Source organism: Macrotis lagotis, chromosome 1, assembly GCF_037893015.1.
Source record: "Macrotis lagotis isolate mMagLag1 chromosome 1, bilby.v1.9.chrom.fasta, whole genome shotgun sequence".
NCBI lineage: Eukaryota > Metazoa > Chordata > Mammalia > Peramelemorphia > Peramelidae > Macrotis > Macrotis lagotis.
This window is the reverse complement of record NC_133658.1, coordinates 410,325,262-410,344,982: the sequence shown is the minus strand read 5'-3', so window position 1 is coordinate 410,344,982 and position 19,721 is coordinate 410,325,262. Positions and strand designations below refer to the sequence as shown.

Here is a 19,721-nt window from a genome sequence, read left to right as displayed (position 1 = left end):
TTAGGAACAGAAAGGAAGCGAACTCAGAGTTTGTTTTCTCAACATCACGGGAAGAGTATGGACTCGGGTTCTTCTACTTTAGGAGATCTAGTGGATTCCCTGGACTCCGTGACGTTATTGCCTCCTCCACTGCCGCCTCTTCCGTTGAATGATTGGGGTCTCCACAACTGGAAGCCCCCCCCCCCCCGCCCCGCCAGATGCTGGATCCAGAGATCTGGATCCCTAGGTGTTTAGATCAAACCTAAGACAACTCCTCTTCTAAGAGTTAATCCCCAGCTGGCTGCTCCCTGTTCCTGATCCATAGCTTACTGGGTCTAGAGCCCCAGGGCCAATATCTACATATTCTCTAGGTCCTTGGGGTTTGATGGAAGAGAAAAACTGACAATGGCGTCTTGCTACTCCTCTTTCTTGATCACCCTCCCCACCACATATACACATATATGTTTCTCTCAGAGCTCTGCGTCTCTCTTTCCCTGCTCCTTTTCTTTTCCCTCCCTTTTCCCTCCCTGCTGGGCTGGGGGCTGCTGAATTATCATTTCTCAGCTCTGCTAATGTGCGCCCTGCTGTGAGGAGGGATCATAATTCTGGGAGATGATTAAGTTTCAAATTGTTTTTCTTTGTGTTGTTGGAAACCAGACTTTAAAGTGGCCCCTCCTCTAATAGGGGACCTGGCCCAGCCTCAGTTCCCCTGCCCTCCTTCCTTAAAAAAAAGGTATATAAAGTTCTCTCATATACACTTGTAGATTCTACCAAGCCTGACCCAGGAACTGTAAGGTTATCTTCCCTGTCTCTATACATTTTTTGAATTCTTTAATTTATTTTATCCTTCTCTATCCTCACTCTACCTCTTTATACCATCATCTCCCTCTCAGTTGTCTTCTATTCATGTTTAGAGAGTTAGAAATCTTTCTTCCCCACCCCCAAGCAATTCTTTTATTATTCTTACTTTCTTAGGTACTTGCAGTCTTTAATTCATACTCTGTCCCTCAGCTTTCCTTCATCTCCTGTCTTTCTGCTGACATTTATTCATTCAACTTTCATTCAGAAAACATCTAATAAGCATCTGATATTCCACAGGCACTGTGCTAGGCACTGGAAATGCCTAGAAAAGAAAAATCCTCATCAAAAAATTTATATTCTGGGAGGATGAGAAAGGGGAAAAACATGTACATGTGCAATTTACATTTTTTAAGGGTTTTTTTTGCAGGGCTAATGGGGTTAAGTGGCTTGCCCAAGGCCACACAGCTAGGTAATTATTAAGTGTCTGAGACCGGATTTGAACCCAAGTACTCCTGACTCCAGGGCTGGTGCTTTATCCACTGTACCACCTACCCACCCTGAAATTTATATTTGCAAATGTGAAATGATCTAAATAAACATCCCAGTATTATTGTGAATGGCAAGAAAAATGAATTTTAAGTCATTCTTGGGTTTGAATGTCATTTCTCTTATTTACTATGTGTGAAGACCTTCAGCAAGGCATTTCATCACCCTGAGACTCAGTTTCCTCATTTGTAAATTGAAATGGTCAGACTAGGCTTTCTAAAAGATTCTAAACATAAAGTAATGTGAGGAGGATTCAGTAGCAAATAAGGAGACTGAAAAGGACCTTATGGAGGAGGCAAACAGCTAAGTGGCCTAGTAGAGGAAAACCTGAGTGCAAATTTGACCTTAGACATATACTAGTCGTGTAAGTCACTTTGTTGCAGGAGAAATTGGTATGGCCAATAAAGATTGAGAACTCTTGTGAAAATGAAAGAATTTACCATTAACCCTGGAGTTGAAATAACTCAGGATTTTTATTTGACAAGCCTACAAAATTCACAGATTAAAATCTTTTTTTTTTCCTGGAGGGACAGAAATCTATTTTAAGGGGCTTGAGGACAGGATGAATAACAAACGACTAGGCAAGGTATCTGAGGGAAAGTGAAAGGAAAGTAGCCAAAAGTCCAGACTACATGGAGAGAATGCCTTAAGCTTGGGTACAGGCTGAACAAAAAAGTTTTAGGTGAGCCTGCCTGAGGGTAAGGGAGAAAGGAATTGAGGCCATAGTTGTCCAGCTGCCTAGGCCTAGGAGCATGTTTTTAATTTAGAGAAAGTGGCCATCCTGTAAAGGGAAGAAAAGAAAAAAGAGGATGCCCTCTTCTGTGAACTCTTACTTGAATGCATTGCCATAGTGGTTTGGCTAAGGATGGCACTTGGGGAGTGGTTTAGTACCTGGCTCCAGGTACTGTCCAATATACACACTACAGGGGTGGCCCTCCAAGGAGTGACCAAGATAGTATTCATTGGGCTTGGGTGATGGAAGGTCTACACATGAATTTTTCCTGTCCCAGAGTGCATGACCTTCAAATCCAATATGAATCATTTTCCTGTGTCCTGAATCAACTTAACCCCCCATTTGCCTGTTTTTTTCATCTACAAAATGATCTGGAGAAGTAAATGGCAAACCATTCCAGTATCTTTGCCAAGAAAACCCCAAATGTCAGACACTACTCAACAACAAAACAAAAAGGAGGTGAATGAACCAAGTTTCCTTGAGAGAAGTTAAGTATTTTAAGAGTCAGAAGTGAGAAGACTTTTTTGCAAAGATATTGATGGAACCAGAATGTCCAATTCAGGTAATGACAAGTAAGTCAACCAATTTGTTTGTATGGTAGAATGATTAAGGGGGAATGAAATGATGTACAATAAGCATTCCACTTCACAACTTAGCCACTCTATTATTTTGCATTAGTTACATATAAACTAACTAAAGCTACCAGTGGGCTTTATTCATCTTTCTATCTTTTTCAGTACTTAGCATAATGCCCTATTTGTAAATAGTGAATATTCAATAAATGATTATTGAGTAAATGAATGAGAACATAAGTTCTGATGAAAGTTGTTCACATGTGTTTATTTGTGGGTATGTGTGAAAATGTGCATATAAATTCAATGAATGTATATTCACTAGGAAGATACCAAGTGGAGTTTAAGTTGCTATAACTGAGGGCCGCTGTTATCTTGTTTTCTAGAGAAGTTCTCCAACATGTCATGGTCTGAATGAAATAACACTACCTTGGGCAACCATTTTTTTTTTTTGGTTTTTGGGCAATGGGGTTGAGTGACTTGGCCAAGGTTGCAAAGTTAGGTAATTATTAAGTGTCTGAGGTTGGATTTGAATTCAGGTCTTCCTGACCCCAGTGTCAGTGCTCTATCCGCTACGCCACCTAGCTGTCCCAGCAACCAAATTTTAAAGCCTTTGGTAAGCATATTTGGCTTACTCCCTTTATCTCCAGATCAGGGTATCACCCTATGTATGCTCAGTCCTGATAGACAGATTTCATATTAATAGTAAACTGAAAATTGACTGGCTGCTACTGATCCAACAAATCAGACAAATGCATGCGTGCATACACACATACACACACACACACACACACACACACACACACACTGTACTCTACTCCATATGATAAGAGGAACTGAGGATCACTTCAATAATTCATCCCAACCCCACTTCTGATATTGATACAAAGCTAATTTAATTTGGGGAAACCAGAGAAAGTAGGGAAAGAATTGTACACTTATTCACCTGCCATTTACAGTCACTCAGCTGACTTTCTGTTGCCATTATATAGACTATAGACCCCCTGAACAAAATGGAGCCTCAGGAGACCACCCTGTCCAGCCCCTACTACATACAGATGAGTATCTCTCTAAGTCCTTCAGGTTAAATAAGTCTTTATTCTCTTCTTTATATAAGGGAGGCAAGTGTGTACAGTGGAAAGGGTATGTACTTAGAGTCAGCACACATGGATTGTAGTCCTTCCCCTGTTACTTGGTACCTGTGTGACTACAGGCAAATCTGTGCCCTCAATCTGTAAAATGGGATAAATACTACTTGCACAATCCATTTAGGATTGTTGTAAATAAAACAACTTAATGAATCCTTGAGCATCTTGATGGTAGTTAGTGCTATACTCTTTATATCCCCAGGGGCTAGACAAAATGCTGACATTTAGAAGATACTTAATAAATGTTTGTTGATTGAGTATTATTGTTCAGTTGTGTCCAGTTCTTTGTGACTCTGTGAACCAAAGCACACCAATGTTGTTCATGGAGTTTCCTTGGAAATGGCACTTGGAATGATTTACCATTTTCTTCTCCAGTTGTTTGAGTAATCATGAGCTACTATTATTATACCTCTAGGGACAAAGACATCACACTTTCTTCATTGATTTAATACCCTACTTTACATCCAATCAAAATCTTTGCTGTCTTCATGAAAAGACAAAGATGGACAGTAGAATTCAAAACACAGGTTATGTCTGCTCTTAAGGAGTTACAATGTTTAGTTGGAGGATCGAGATTTAAATCTATGTTCAGGTATTTACTAGTTGTGTGATTTAACCAAGTGACATGCCCTCTCTGGATCTCAGTTTCCTCACCAAATAAAATGAAATGGTTGGAAAATATCAGGTCCCTAAAACTCTTTTATCCAAAGCTGTTATAGAATTCATACAATATGAGAGAAAAAAGAAAAAAGAAAATTTTAATTCTATTGATTTCTTTCACCAGATTGACTGGTTATTTTAATGCCTTGTAGACACAGTCCAAGAAACACAATTTAAGACTGACCACAGAAAAGTACAAGTTATTGTCCCATTTTGGTCTCAAGACAAAAAAGGATCTAGAGTACTCAGGATTTTCTTGTATCTGCCAGTCAAAATGGAGGCCCTACTGTCCTCATCAGAGCTAATCAACCCCAGAGTTGGCAGCTTTTGCTGAGAGGCCTCTGAGGCATCTATTGGTGATGTTATACCATTAGTTGTCAAAGGCAATTCTGTTTTTTTCTTCTCCCTTTTTCCTTCACTGCTTGTATTCCTTCTCTTCTACCTCTGTTTGGGCCTTCATCCACCAGGGTTGTATTTTTACATATGCTGGCTTTAAAGAGAGGTAATGTGCTGCTAGAACTTGCTTAAGATTTTTTATTTTTTGTTATTTTAAACCAACTTGTCTGTCCACTGGTCTCTGGGTTGATGAAGAGTTAGTATTACTTTGGAGGACAACCAATTTTCTTCTTCTCAAGGCAAACCAGACCCCTCAGACAACTTCTTTCCTGATCTGAGATTCTTCATGATAATGATGGCAGATGCATCATGACATTTAACTTCTACAAATGTAAGGTTTAGAATTGGCCTTTCTCTAGTCTCTGTCAAGCAAAGGAATTGAGCCTGCTTGAGTGTGTTTCTGTAATTTATCTTCCCAACACTCCAGTTATCCATATGCTTTTCATCCTTCAAGGCTCAGTTCAAGTTCCAACCTCCTCCCTGAAACCTTCTCCCACTGTTCTTGTACTCATTGAGTCAATCTCTCTCCTTTAAATTCCTTCAGTACTTACTCTCTACCCTGATCATTCTGCCCCCTAATCAGAGACTGTGTCATGTTGTTATTTAACTGTTTCACATCTATGTCTTGTTTCTTCAGTGAGATTATAAACTTACTAGCAGCAAAGTCTGTGCCTTATACTTTTCTTGTATCATCAACTCTTTAGGGATAGAGGCAAAAACAGATAGGCACAAGATTGGGGAGAAGAATAAACCTGGAACATTAGTCTTGAACCTTGTGGCTGAGCTCAGGGTCCTTTTCAATTTTGCAGAAAAGAGAGATTATGTCTTCACTTCCTTTCAGAACCCCCCCCATAAGTGACAAGTGTGGATATCAGTGAACATTGTTGGTTGTCTGAAAACTTAATTCTCTTATTTATTATTTTCATTATTATAAACTTAATAATTATAAAATTATAGATCTAGGAGGTATGTGAGGGACCTTCAAAGCCATCTCAGGGAAATTTCTCATCTTATGAATAAGGAAAGTGGAATTCATGGATTTTCTCAGGTCACACAAGTAGGGAGTGTCAGAGGTAAGATTAGAACCAAGAACTGACTCTAGAGTTGGTTTTCTACTGAGTTTATATGCATATACACACATATATCTATATAACATATATGCATATATATGTATGTGTGTGTGTGTATGTGTGTTTAGTTTTGAGATCAGGAAAGATAGTGCCAATGGAGAAATTTTGAACATGCTAACTTCTATTTATATCCCCTTCCCCTACTTCTAGTAATAATATTCTATGATTCTAGAATTTCCTTAGAATTTGATTCTGTACCAATGGGACCAATTATGGAGCAGATGTGGAAGGACTTTCATCCACATTGACACCATTTTGGCCTGAAGAATTTGGCTAGAAACTAAAATTCATGGTTTTTACAGCTTGTTTGCAATATTTTTTAAAAATTTTGGCCCTTTTTATGGCAACTTGTGTCATAAAAATGAGTTCCACCTAAAACCCATCACTTTAGACAGACATCTGTTATTGTATCTTTATTACATTTAAAATATATCTATATCATTTGGAACTAATAACATCCATTTAGCATCATTAACAATAGATGATTAACTGAATTTTTAAATGTCCTTATTAAATTGACCAGTTGTTTTGGCATCACAAAGAAACAGCCAGGAATTTCATTCTTCCCTACTATGTCTACATAAGTATCATCATATTGTTTCTGATCTTCCTCTCTTCTACCTTGACCTCCTGCAGTTAATCAAAAAGCTTTGGCCAAATTAGTTTCCCTCTCACCCTCCTTCTCAGTTGAGCATATGATCATATTTCCAAACCTGCATTGTCTGCCCTACACTTGTTGCCTCCACTAACTATAATTCAATTTTACCATCCACTCAGTGCTATCAACCAAACACACACTCACATTCCATTAGACAAGACAATCTAATGGAGAGAACACTAAACTGGGATTTAGAAGAGAGATCAGGGTTCTTTTTTTTCAGTTTAATCATTATCTAATTGTATGAAAAATCCTTCTCCATTTCTAGGCCTCACTTTCCTTGCCTCTTCAATGGAATAAATAATTGCCCCCCCACACACACAAATGCTTTGAAGATCACTCAATTCATCAAATGTATTTAAATCATCTATATGAGCGCCCTAATCATATGTGAAAATATTGGGTTCATCAAGAAAGACAGATTTGTTCAAGTTGTTCTGAGGACAAAAATGGTCAGAAGGCTGAAGATCAACAAAGGCTTTCTTGGGAATATCCCTCTTGGGGCTTGGACTGGTCTCAAAGACTGGGAGCTCCAAAAAAAAAATGTCCTTGGGGTGGGTAGGGTACAACAGAATATAATTGAAAAGTGTGCTACATGAATGACTAGCTGGAGTAGGATGGGGCTGCATACAGGAGAGCTGCTTAGTATGTATTCTGAACCGAATGAAACTAAAGTGGGTATTGAATGGTCACTGAGCATCCTCCTCATTCTAGGGGCTCCCATTGCAGTTACTGAACAAAGGATACCTTGCTCTTCTATCCCATGTATGAACAGTTTATATGGATGGTATGGTGCCCTTCTCTCTGAGCTCTTATGTTCATAATTTTTTTTTCTTTCAATGATCAACTTACTAGTTGTATAATAGCCAGAGTTTGCTGTTATTTTGGGAGGGGGAATGAGTCTAGATCTGCAATTTCAACAGCAAAAAAGGATTCTTGATTGAAAGCTCCCCCTTCCCACCAATGAAGATTAGCTGTTCATCTGAAATGTATAGTTTTAGAGAATTTGCCTGTGGCAATGGTATCACTCTCTTTTTTTTTTAGGGTTTTTTTTTTTTAAGGCAATGAGGTTAACTGGCTTGCCCAAGGCCACACAGCTAGGTAATTATTAAGTGTTTGAGGTCAGATTTGAACTCAGGCACTCCTGACTCCAGGACTGGTGCTCTATCCACTGTGCCACCTAGCCACCCCAATGGTATCACTCTCAAATAGAAATGTAGAGGAATGCTGCTATTAAATCATACCTAAGGATCTCTGAGAGTAACATATTGACTTAGAAAAATAACAATATCTGTGTTCTATTGTTTTTTAATTTATTTTGCTAAAATATTATCCAATTATATTGTAATCTGATACAGGCTTAATTAAGGAGTATTACAGGATGCAATGTAGCCTTCAGGTCTCCTGTTTGACATTCCTAGCCTGGAGCACTGAGAGGTCAAGCAACTTATCCATGATTCCAGCCAGCCAGTATGTATCTGAGGTGGGATTTGAACTCAGGTTAGTATGTATTGCACAGCAGGCTTCCTTGTGCTACATTGCTAAGTTGTTCTTATGCTAGTATTCCTCCTCCGTTCTCGAAGCATACTGGATGTTTCCTTTCAGACAAGTAAGTACTCTAGAATGGAGAATCTATAGAAGATCAGGGGTGGCTAATTGAGCCCTCTCAATTTATAGATGTAGAAACTGAGGTGCAGATAGTTTATAAAGTAAGTTAGTAGACCCTGGACTAGACCCTGGCCTGGACTAGAAAGGACAGAAAAGGATAAAACCACACTAACCAGTCAGTAGTTTGATAGGATTTCCTTCTCTCTCTACTCTCTTCCCCCATCTTCCTTCTTCCTCTGTTTCTCATATCTCCTTTTTCCTCTCTCCTCCACTCCCCCCCCCCCAACTTCACACACCTCTCTAGGCAAAATGGCAAGTCATACATTCTGCAGAACAATCTAGGCAGACACCCAAAGTTGAACATCTATGTTTACACAGTGACCCAACTCCTGCAGGCATGATGCAGAACGGGGTTTCTTCCCTGGAACGGGGATCTGTACTTGCCAATTCAAAGGAAAACCTCAGCCCTCACTGGGGAGAGAACAGGAGCTACTGCTGAATTCCCAGTCTCCCAACTAAGAGGCTGAGGCAGCAATTTGATGGAAAAAGCCCGGTGGCTTCCAGAGTTTATTCTTTTCTAGAGCTTTATAGCAAGATTTCTCCAAAAAGCTATATTAAATAAATAAAACAAAATTCAGCAGATGGGAACATGAATCAATGAAAACTCCCATATGAACGTGAAGATTTATGTCAAAAAAAACAAAACATCAACATCTGGGAGCTGCCGTGTCTCCTCTTGGCTGCTCGTTTGGAATGGATTCTATATGTCGCTTTACGCCGCTTTCAAGCCCTGGGAGAGGACAAAAGAAATAAAGAATGAAGGCCATTAAAAAATACTCATTTTTAATCAGAAATAAACACTGTTTTCACCCTCAAGGCTGAAGTGAACGTGATCTAGGCAGCTGGAGAGCCTAGTAGTATAAACTCTCAAATGCTGGAAAAGATCGCCATCTGCAGTACACCTCGAAAGAGAGCAGGAGCTCCCTCCATTTTTGTTCCCACGGCCTTGTTCTTTGGGGGTCCATTCAGATTGCTACAGCAACAACGCTGGCTCGCTCTGTCTGTCTGTCTGTCTGTCTGTCTGTCCGTCCGTCTCTCTCTCTCTCCCTCCCCCCCGCCCCTGCCCCCTCTCCTAAAGCTATGCTCTAACAGTTTCTCCAATAGAATCACTCCCTACTGTCTATCACATGATATGCCATTCAGGAGAAATGCCGCAGGTCTGTGGCATCCATCAAAAGATTGCGATTTTGTAGTTGCATTCTCAACCAGGCCACTTACCCCGACCCAGCCTCCTGCCACAGACTCCATTGGAGTTTCCAGCTTACTTGTTCTCACCAGGACTTGGCTGGGTTGTCTGCTCAGTTTGAAAAACAGTGGCCCCAGGAAACTTTTAAATTAGAATGCTTCAGACCAGAATCTGATCCTTAAAATAAGACTTTTACTTTTCCCACAGAAGGCTGAGGAAGAGGATGGAGGCCCGAAGACAGCAGTCAAGGAAGGAAATCCTTATTTCCAGACCTCACTTGCAGAAGAGTATCAACCCCCATCCTGGGAGAGAGTAGGGTGCTATCTTCACTTCAATTCCTGTTACACAGGAAAAGAAGAGCAATGTCAGGGAGGAGAAGGGAGAAAGGAATGGATGCAAGTAGCACATCTTCAACTATGAACACCTTATTTAAACAGCAAACTTGGCAAGTGGGATAAAGGGGAACTGCTCAGCTGAGCTAAAAACAGGAAGAACACGAGTTCCAGTGCTACTAAATCACCAGAGCTGGGAGGTCCCAGTGCAAAATCCTAGCTAAACTCCCTGAGGGTGTTACTCTTTCCTTTCACACCCCATCTCACAGCCCCCCTTGGGGTTTTCTCCTTTTGTTTTGTTTTCTTCCTACTATTCAGATAATCACTTTGTTCTTAGACAAAACTTCACCCTCCAAACTCTTTGGTGGTTCAGATTCCAGTGCTGAGTAGAAATGATTCTTTTGTCCAAAGTCATCTCTGTCAGTCCAAATGAAGAACATGTTTCCTGCCCTACTCTCAGCTCAGCTTTAGCAAGGATTGTGATTATCATCTTCATCACCATCATCACCATTAATAATATTTATGTAGCATATATGTACAGCACCTTAAAGTGTTACATAAATAATATTTTAAGGTCCTGTATATATATATATATGTATATATATCTCTTTTGATCCTCAGAACAACTCTATAAGGTAGGTGCTATCATCAGCATCATTTTATAGTTGAGGAAACAGAGGCCAAGAAAGCTTAAGTGACTAGATCACAGTCAGTAAATGTCTGAGACTGAATTTGAACTTAGGTCTGACTCCAATTTCAACTCCATGCTTACAAGTTGAGTTGCCTTGCTGTTTTATAACAGCTTTGTTCTTTAGTTCTACCACTCTCCAAGTTTCATAAGAACATACTGAAGTAAACTCTATATTATACAGTAACAATCCCAGAAAATGGAATGGATCTCATTACCAAATTTTGGTCCAAATTATCCTTACTATTCATAAAGCTTTTTTTCTTTCTTCATCTATACATAAGCATTTATTAATTGCCCATGATAGAACAACCCTGTGCAGACAAGTTGCTAGGCTCTAGGCATGCCAAGACAAAAATCAAAATAGTCTCGGCCTTCAGGAGATTACCATATGTTTGGGAGAAAATAGGTAGCTTGATGAGTTAACATAAAATAAAGTTTGACTGGAAGAAGAACACTAACAACAGGAAACCAAGAAATGTTTCTTTTAGGAGTTAGCACTTTAGCTAAGTCTTGAAGGGAGCTGGATTCCAAGAGATGGAATGAGGGAAGAGCACCCAGATTGCTATATAGGGAGATCATGAAGTGAGACCATTAGGAGAACAGCATACTCACTTTTTTTCCTCATTAGAGCTCCTCCCAGTAACTGCTACTCTGCCTGGATTCATTTCTCAATGATTGCAAATCTCACCCCCTTCAATTCTCTCTACTTTTGTGATATTAAATACTAAAGAGAAACTCCCAATGACCCCTGCAGTCCCTGCTGTTGTCCTTTCTCTCTTTCCCATTCACCTCAATATTATTCCTCCTCCAATATCTTCTAGCTCATTGTGCCTTCTGGAACTCCCACTACATGAAAAATAAACTACCCTTCTTGAGATCTCTTCCTTTTGGAATTGCCTTCCATATTCTAGTCCTAAGACCGGGCTGCTCCCAGATAATGCATTCATCACAAGCCTTCCCTTCTAGTACTGTTTGTATCTTCTTTTATATTCTCCCTCCCCAATTCAAGGGTTCCAGTGAGGGAGTCAGAATACTCTTTGCTCCCTTTGCCATTTCCAGATGTTCATTATGTCACCATCACTCAGCATTTACTCTTCTTTTTTTATTTTTATTTTTTTAAATAATTTTACAATTTCTCCAATCTTGCTTCCCTCCCCCCACCCCCACAAAAGGAAGCCTGATAGTCTTTACATTGTTTCCATGCTTACATGTTGATCAAAATTGAATGAGTTGAGAGAGAAACTATATCCTTAAGGAAAAAATAAAATTGAAAAAATTGAAAATTGCATAATAAGATAACTTTTTACAAAATTAAAAGTCTTTGTTTAAACTCCACAATTCTTTCCCTGGATACAGATGGTATTCTCCATCACAGATACCCTAAAATTGTCCCTGATTGTTGCACTGATGAAATGAGCAAGTCCATCAAGATTGATCATCACCCCCATGCTTCTGTTATGGTGTATTTCTGGTTCTGCTCATCTCGATCATCATCAGGTCATGCAAATCCTTCTAGATTTCTCTGAATTCCCTTCCCTCCTGGTTTCTAATAGAACAATAGTGTTCCATCACATACATATACCACAATTTGTTTAGCCATTCCCCAATTGATGGACATTCCCTCAATTTCTAATTCTTTGCCACCACAAACAGGGCTGCTAAGAATATTTTGTACAAGTGATGTTTTTATCCTTTTTCATCATCTCTTCAGGGTATGGACCCAGTAGTGGTATTGCTGGATCAAAGGGTATGCATATTATTACTGCCCTTTGGGCACAATTCCAAATTGCTCTCCAGAAAGGTTGGATGAGTTCACAGCTCTACCAACAATGTATTGGTGTCCCAGATTTCCCACATCCCTCCCAACACTGATCATTATCCTTTCTGATCATATTGGCCACTCTGAGAGGTATGAAGTGGTACCTCAGAGATGCTTTAATTTGCATTTCTCTAATCAGTAGTGATTTAGAACAATTTTTCATATGACTATGGATTGCTTTGATTTCCCCATCTGTAAATTGCCTCTGCATATTCTTTGACCCTTTGTCAATTGGGGAATGGTTTGGGGTATTTTTGTTGTGGTTGTTTTAAATCTATTTTTATTAAAGATATTATTTGAGTTTTACAATTTTTCCACCAATCTTACTTCCCTCCCCCACCCCCATTTGTTTGTTTTTTTAAATTTGACTCAGTTCTCTATATATTTTAGAAATGAGTCCTTTGTCAGAAATACTAGTTGTAAAAATTGTTTCCTAATTTACAACATGTTTGTTGTTTTATTTTTTTTTGTTTTGCAAGGCAGTGGGGTTAAGTGACTTGCCCAAGGTCACAAAGCTAGGTAATTATTAGGTAAAATTTGAACTCAAGTCCTTCTGACTCCAGGGCTGGTGCTCTGTCCACTGCACCACCCAGCTACCCCTACTACATTTCTTTTGATCTTGGTTACAGTGGTTTTGTTTGTACAAAAGGTTTTTAATTTAATGTAATCAAAATCATCTAATTTGTTTTTAATGATGTTCTCCATCTCTTCCTTGGTCATAAACTGCTTTCCTTTCCATAGATCTGACAGGTAAACTATTCCTTGATTTCCTAGTTTGCTTATAATATTGCCTTTTATGTCTAAATCCTGTACCCAGTTTGATCTTATATTGGTATAGAGTGTGAGATGTTGGTTTAATCCAAGTTTCTGCCATACTAACTTCCAGTTTTCCCAACACTTTTTATGGAAGAGAGAGTTTTTATCCCAGAAGCTAGACTCTTTGGGTTTATCAAACAGCAGATTACTATAATCATTTCCACTATCTCTTTTTCAGCATTTACTCTTTTGAGGTTTACAGTATCCAAATTTATCTTCCAATCCACATCCTGGTGGTTGTTATCAACCTCCTGACTTTCTCAATGAATTCAGTATCATTCTCCACCTAATTTCTGCCCTCATTATAGGGTACTTCAGCACATTTGTTGATGTGTCCTCAAATATTCCAACCTCTAGGTTCCATGATCTGATTAACTTCCATGACCTACTTTTCCATTCTACTTCAGCTCCACACAGAGATGATCACACTCTTGATCTTGCCATCTCCCTCAAGGGCTTCACATTCTTGATCAAGAACTCTGAAATTACTTTATCCAATTACAATCTCCTTTAATGCCATTTCTTCCTATTCCTCTCAAATTTTTCTGTGGCCTATAAATTCTTCACCCCTCAGTTATTTTCTAAGCTATAACCCCTACTTGGGTTACAATGTCATTGCTTTCTATGTTGACCCTTTAGTGAATCAGTTCAACTCTACACTTGTCTCTTCAATCAATCTTCAATCAATTGATCATATGTTACATCAGTGACTTACAAAATGTCAAACTCTAATCTTGGTTTACTCCCACCATCCTTTGGTGTCTGTGCATGTTCTTGTCTTTACTGTGCTATTTCTCTCATACCTTTCTAGGCCAAATTCCTTCAAAAAGTTATCTAAACACAGAGATGCTTCCAGTTCTTTTCCTGTCAGTCTCCCATCACTCTCTCCAAAATTACTAATAATCTACCAATCCCCAAATCTAATGGTCTTTCTCAGTTTTCATTCTCCTTGGTTTCTTTGTAGCACTTGACAGAATAGATCACCCTCTCTTGAAAACTCTGGAATTTTGGGGCACTTTTCTTTCTTGGTATTCTACCTGTCTGATCACTCTTTAGTCACCTCTATTAAGTCATTGTTTATATCATGCTTACTAACCATAAGTTAGCAACTATAGACTCTTTCTTCAGCTACTTTCTCTTCTTTCTCTGTTTTAAGCCTGGTTCCCATAACCATTAATCATGAAAGTAGCCACTTTGGAGAAATTCACCATTCCTACTACCACCAATATCAACTGACCGCCAACAGTCACTGAAGGGTTTAAAATGTCAGGTTAGGAATACTGAGGGAAAAACAGATGGTGACATATTCCAAAGGATTCAAAATACTATAACTACCTTAACCACTGGTTCTCTTGATACTCTAGAGGAGAGAGCCCAGCACCTTATACACAAGAGTCTTAGGAAAAGTAGCACTCCCCATATCACCCATTCCCTTTTAGGATGATCCCTTACAGCCATCATCAAAGGGAAAAACCACTGCAGAAAAAAGGGGTAAGCCCTCCAAACTATTATCATCACCACCAAATGATAATTTCCATTTAAAGATAGACAAGTATAAGAACCCAGCAAATTGAAACACCCCCACAGGGTGTTATATCCAACATGCCCCTTAAAGCAACTGTCAAGGTGAATAAATCTGTAGGTGAGACCTAGAGACTCTGCAAGTTCTACAGCCCTTATCTCCTTAGCAGCCAAAGTTACTGAAGAACTAGAAAAACAAAGTTCTCAACACCAATGTCCTTGGAACCATCAAATGGTTCAATGAACTTAAAGCAAGTCAATAAGATTTTATTAAGTATCTACTGTAGGATGGGTAGAATGCTATGTAGCAGATACAATGAAAAGCAAAAAAAAATCCTGCTGTCAAAGAATTCAAGTATGGTGGAGGAGACAAATGATAAAAAAATATAACCTTTTATAAACAAGATGAATACAAGATAAATTGGAGATAATATCAAAGGGAAGGCACCAAGATTAATGAGGACTGGGAAAGGATTCTTCTTGCAGAAGGTGGGACTTTAGCTGAGACTTGAAAGAAGCCAAAGAGTCAAGAATTGGAGATGAGGAGAGAGAGGGATCAAGACATGGATGGGATGGCAGTCAGTAAAAATTCATGGAGCTAGAAGATGGAGTGTTGGAACAGTAAGGAGGCCAGTGTCACTGGATTTCAGGATACATGGAAGGGAATAAAGCTTAAGAAGACTTGCAAGGTAGAATAGACCAAACAAAGGATTTTATCATTGATTTTGAAAGTAATAAGCTAATTGAAATTACTGGATGGGGGGGTGACATAGATCTGCATTTTAGAAAGAGCTGTCTGATAGCTGGGGGGAGGAAGGAATAAGAAACTTGAAGCCAGTGTTACCAACCAGAAAGCTGCTATTATTGCAGTAGTCCAGGGATAAGGTGACAAAAGCCTAGACAAAGGTGGTGATAGTGTCAGGAGAAAAGGGGGAATTTAAGAGAGAGATCAGCAAGGTAGAAATGACAAGGCTTGACAAAACTGGGGATTTGGAAGTGAGAGTAAGAAGATAAGGATCATAGCCAACATTACCAGCTTAGGTGACAGTGAATATAGTACCCTTAATGGTAATAAAGAAGATAAGAAGGAACAGTTTGGGGAGAAAGATAAGTTGAAATACATGTTGAATTTGAGACTTCTTTTGGACATCTAGTTAAGAAATGTTCAACAGGCAACTGAAAACATGAGACTAAAGACCAGGAGAGAAGTTAGAACAGGATATACTTATCTAAGATCTGAAAATCATCTGCAGAGAGATGAAAATTGAACCCAAAGGGAATTAAGAAGATCATCAAAACAACTTAGAGGGAAAAGAGAAGAGGGCCCAGAACAGAACCTTGGGAGACATTTATGGTTAGTGAGCATGACCAGGATGAAGATTCAGCAAAGAAAACTGAGGAAGGAGGAGAGAGCAGTGTCATGAGATTGTAAAGAGAACAGAGTATCAAGGAAAAAAGGGTGATTGAAAGTGCCAAGTGCTATAGATACAGTCTATTAGATTTGGCAAATAGGACATCATTGGTTATTTTGGAAAGAGGAACCTCAACATTTGATGAGGTTGGAAGCCACAATGAAGAGAAAGGAAGTGGAGGCACCTACAGCCTTATCAAGAAGCTTAGCCATAAAAGGGAGGAGAGATAAAGTTATTTAGCCATTGGGAAATATGAGAATAAGAAGACACAGACAGTATAGAGGGGGAAAGATAAAAGATAAATGAGAGATTAAAAATAAGAGGGATCAATTTGTGAGATAAGACAAAATAGAATGTCATCACTTTTGTTTTGTATAAGCAAGGGGAAGGTTCACCTCTTCATGTGAGATAGTGGATGAAGGAGAAGATAATGGTAGAAGGTATCAGAGGCATATAAAATGAAAACAGGCAGCAAAATGGATTAGAAATAAGATTCCAATAATGTTATTTACAAGAGAAACATTTGAAACAGACACCAAAAAAAAAGTTAAAATAAAGGACTAGGGGCAGCTAGGTGGTACAGTGGATAGAGCACCAGCCTGGAGTGAGGAGGACCTGAGTTCAAATCTGACCTCAGACATATAATAATTATGTAGCTGTGTGGCCTTGGGCAAATCACTTAATCCCATTGCCTTAAATAAAAATATATAAAATAAAGGACTGGAGCAGGGTTTTCCAGTATCATGTCTCATACTAATATTCAATGATAAGGTTATTTACCAAATTTCCTCATTGGTGTTCTGTCTGTGGGGATCTCATTTGTTTATTAGTTGCTTTTGAAATACTGAAAAAACCCCCACCAAATTATATAAAACAAACATTCTAACATTTCATCCCTTGGTAGTGGTATGTAGGTATGTGGGGGGGGGGGGAACTATACTTGAACCCTGGTGCCAGACTAGAAACATAAAGGATAGGAGAGAGGGAAGGATGATAAACTGGGGTCTAAGGAGAGAAGAGAACATCCTTGATGGCTCCTGTCAGGGGAAAGGGCTTCTGCTTGCAGAAAGTGCCCTGGAAATCATCCAAGTCAAGGGCCCACACCATGGCTCCTGCCAGTTGAAAGGTCTTCAAGAACTGTACCTTTGATTTGACACTTTCCTGATCCTCATATCCCACCCACTGGTTGCCTTTTGTGGCATAGGGGACCTTTTGTTCCAAAATCTGCTTAACAGTGGCCCCATAGAGGAATTCACAGACCTCATAATAGGCCAGGATCCCTGACATCTTGGTATAGAGTCCTGGAGTCCCATCTCCCACAGTTGCTGCTCAAACTTCAGATTCTGAGGAGGCTAGGGTGAATGTATTCCCAAAGGTTGGGATACCCATGACCAATTTGCTGGATGGAGCCCCCCTTAATAGTATATACTTTACAGCATATCTCACATTGCTGTAGCTATTACCCTTCTTTCCTTTGTACAGGGGGCTGTGATGTCCTGTGGTCTTTTCCCAGGCTCCATGGAAGTTATAAGTCATGAAATTGATAAAATCCAAGTACTCAGAGATCTTGCCGATGTCATAACCTTCATCAAGTTTGACCCTCCCAGCTGGCAGTGCTGCACTGAGCAGAAGTCTCTTCTTTCCAGTTCTCTGAGCTTCTTTGGAGAATTCAGCAGCCATTTCCTAAAAAGCTCTTCCATTTTTTTTTTACTTGATCCAATTTAACCTTCCTTAGGCAGTCTACTGGCACTCCCTTTCTCCCAGGAACTCATCATATGCACCAGACTTGGTGCATACACACTACCAGGTTTTGCCCTATGGAACTCAGAATTTTAGATCTCAAACTATCCTCAGCTTCCACCTCTCCAGAAACAAGGACTACAGCTATACCATACCAAGCTGCAAAGTTGTTTTTGTTTTTTTATAGCATTATAAGTTTCAGCAAAATACAGACTCCCTCTGCAACTCAAGGAAACATTGTGGATTCAATCAGAATATCCATGCTATGTAACTTTTATAAACATTATTTGTGAAATCCATCACTTGGAATTATATCTTCTGAATGTTTCACCCTTAAATTTGTTTGTACTAAATAATAATTATCCAAGAAAAAAAGCATAGTTGATTAGTTGATTTTTATATAGCACTTTAAAGTTTGAAAAACATTCCCTGATCTATTATCTCATTTGAGCAGCACAATAACAATTTGGTGAGATAAATGCTAGAGAATATAAATTTTACAGATGAGTAAATTGAGGTTCAGAAAAATTAAGTGACTTGCACATAGTCAAACAGAAAATAAAGATTTTACCCCAAATCTCTATTGACTTCAGGACTTTTCCCATCACTTTGATATCTCATAAATCACTATTATTTCTCCATACCTTTAAAACCTCTTACAATACAGTACCATTCAGTAGAACATTGGAGCTTCATTACCTGGAATGAGTCAAGAAGATAAGCCAGGTGACTTCCCCCCAAATATGGCTACCTCACAGTACAGTTCAGTAAATCCTAAAGCCCAATACTGAACCTACATGGACCTATATGAAGTAGTTACCTCCCATATTATAAAAGGCATTCACTAATTATGAGGCAGGCTTCCTTCTCTACTACTCATCCTTCCAGAAAGGGGGAAAAGGAAATACTACTACCTCTCATGCAGTAGTAGATATAGTTCCTGGATTTTGAGTCAAGAAAAACCAGGTCCAAATCTTTCCCTACCCTTCATCCCTCCCCTTATCAGTATGATTGTAAATTCAATTCTAAATCTATGATTATATTATCCCACCCTCATCAGGGCTTTATCCTTCCCTCTCTTCTAATACTTCTCATTCAGGGTTTGCTTATGTATCTAAATATTAACTCGACTTTGGCCTGAAGGCTTCTTTCTCCATTTACCTAACACATATTAACCAAGCCCTTACTCCATGCACAACATTGTACAGGAGCTAAAAGGAATGAAAACTAAAACAATGACCTGGTTCTGGTCCTGGAAAAGTTTTCAGTTAAATAGGAAAGATAGTAAATTTGAATAACAAGCAAAAATCTTTTTTCTAAGTACCTAATATATGGAAGCCACTGATTTTGAATATATTGACAGAGAGGAGGGATAGAGGACCCAAAGCCTCACATCTGGTTCCCTCATTCCATCTATGAAAGGACTAAAATTTTCCAGTGTTTTTTTGATGCAGTCAATGTCCCTGACCCACTATTCTCCACTCCTCCTCCTCCTCCTCCCATACCCCTTCCCATTATTGAGGACCACCATGGAGAGTTCCAGGTCTCTCCTTCCCTAAGAATTAACTTTGCTTTAAAAGGAGACAAAGCTGTCCACTGGGACTTAATTGGTCCAAGTTTCTCTCTCTCTTTTTAAAGTTTTTGTAAGGCAATTAGGTTAAGTGATTTGCTCAAGATCACACAGCTAGGTAATGATTAGTGTCTGAGACAGGATTTGAACTCAGATCCTCCTGAATCCAGGGTCAATGCTCCATCCACTGTGCCACCTAGCTGCCCCTCCAAGTTTCTCTTAACAAAACTTCTTCTTCCTACTTCCAACATGAGATAGGCTCATGCTCTTTCTGGTACTGGTACTAGTTTTACCTAAAAAGAGACAAAGATGTTCTGGGACTTGATTAAGCCTGTTCTGGTGA

At 39.2% G+C, this 19,721-nt stretch overlaps 1 pseudogene; it reads right to left on the bottom strand.

The window, feature by feature from the left end:
- Positions 1-15,109: 15,109 nt before the first annotated feature.
- On the bottom strand, positions 15,110-18,410 carry LOC141506190 (chitinase-3-like protein 1 pseudogene; annotated as a pseudogene).
- Between the last annotated feature and the right edge of the window lie 1,311 nt (positions 18,411-19,721).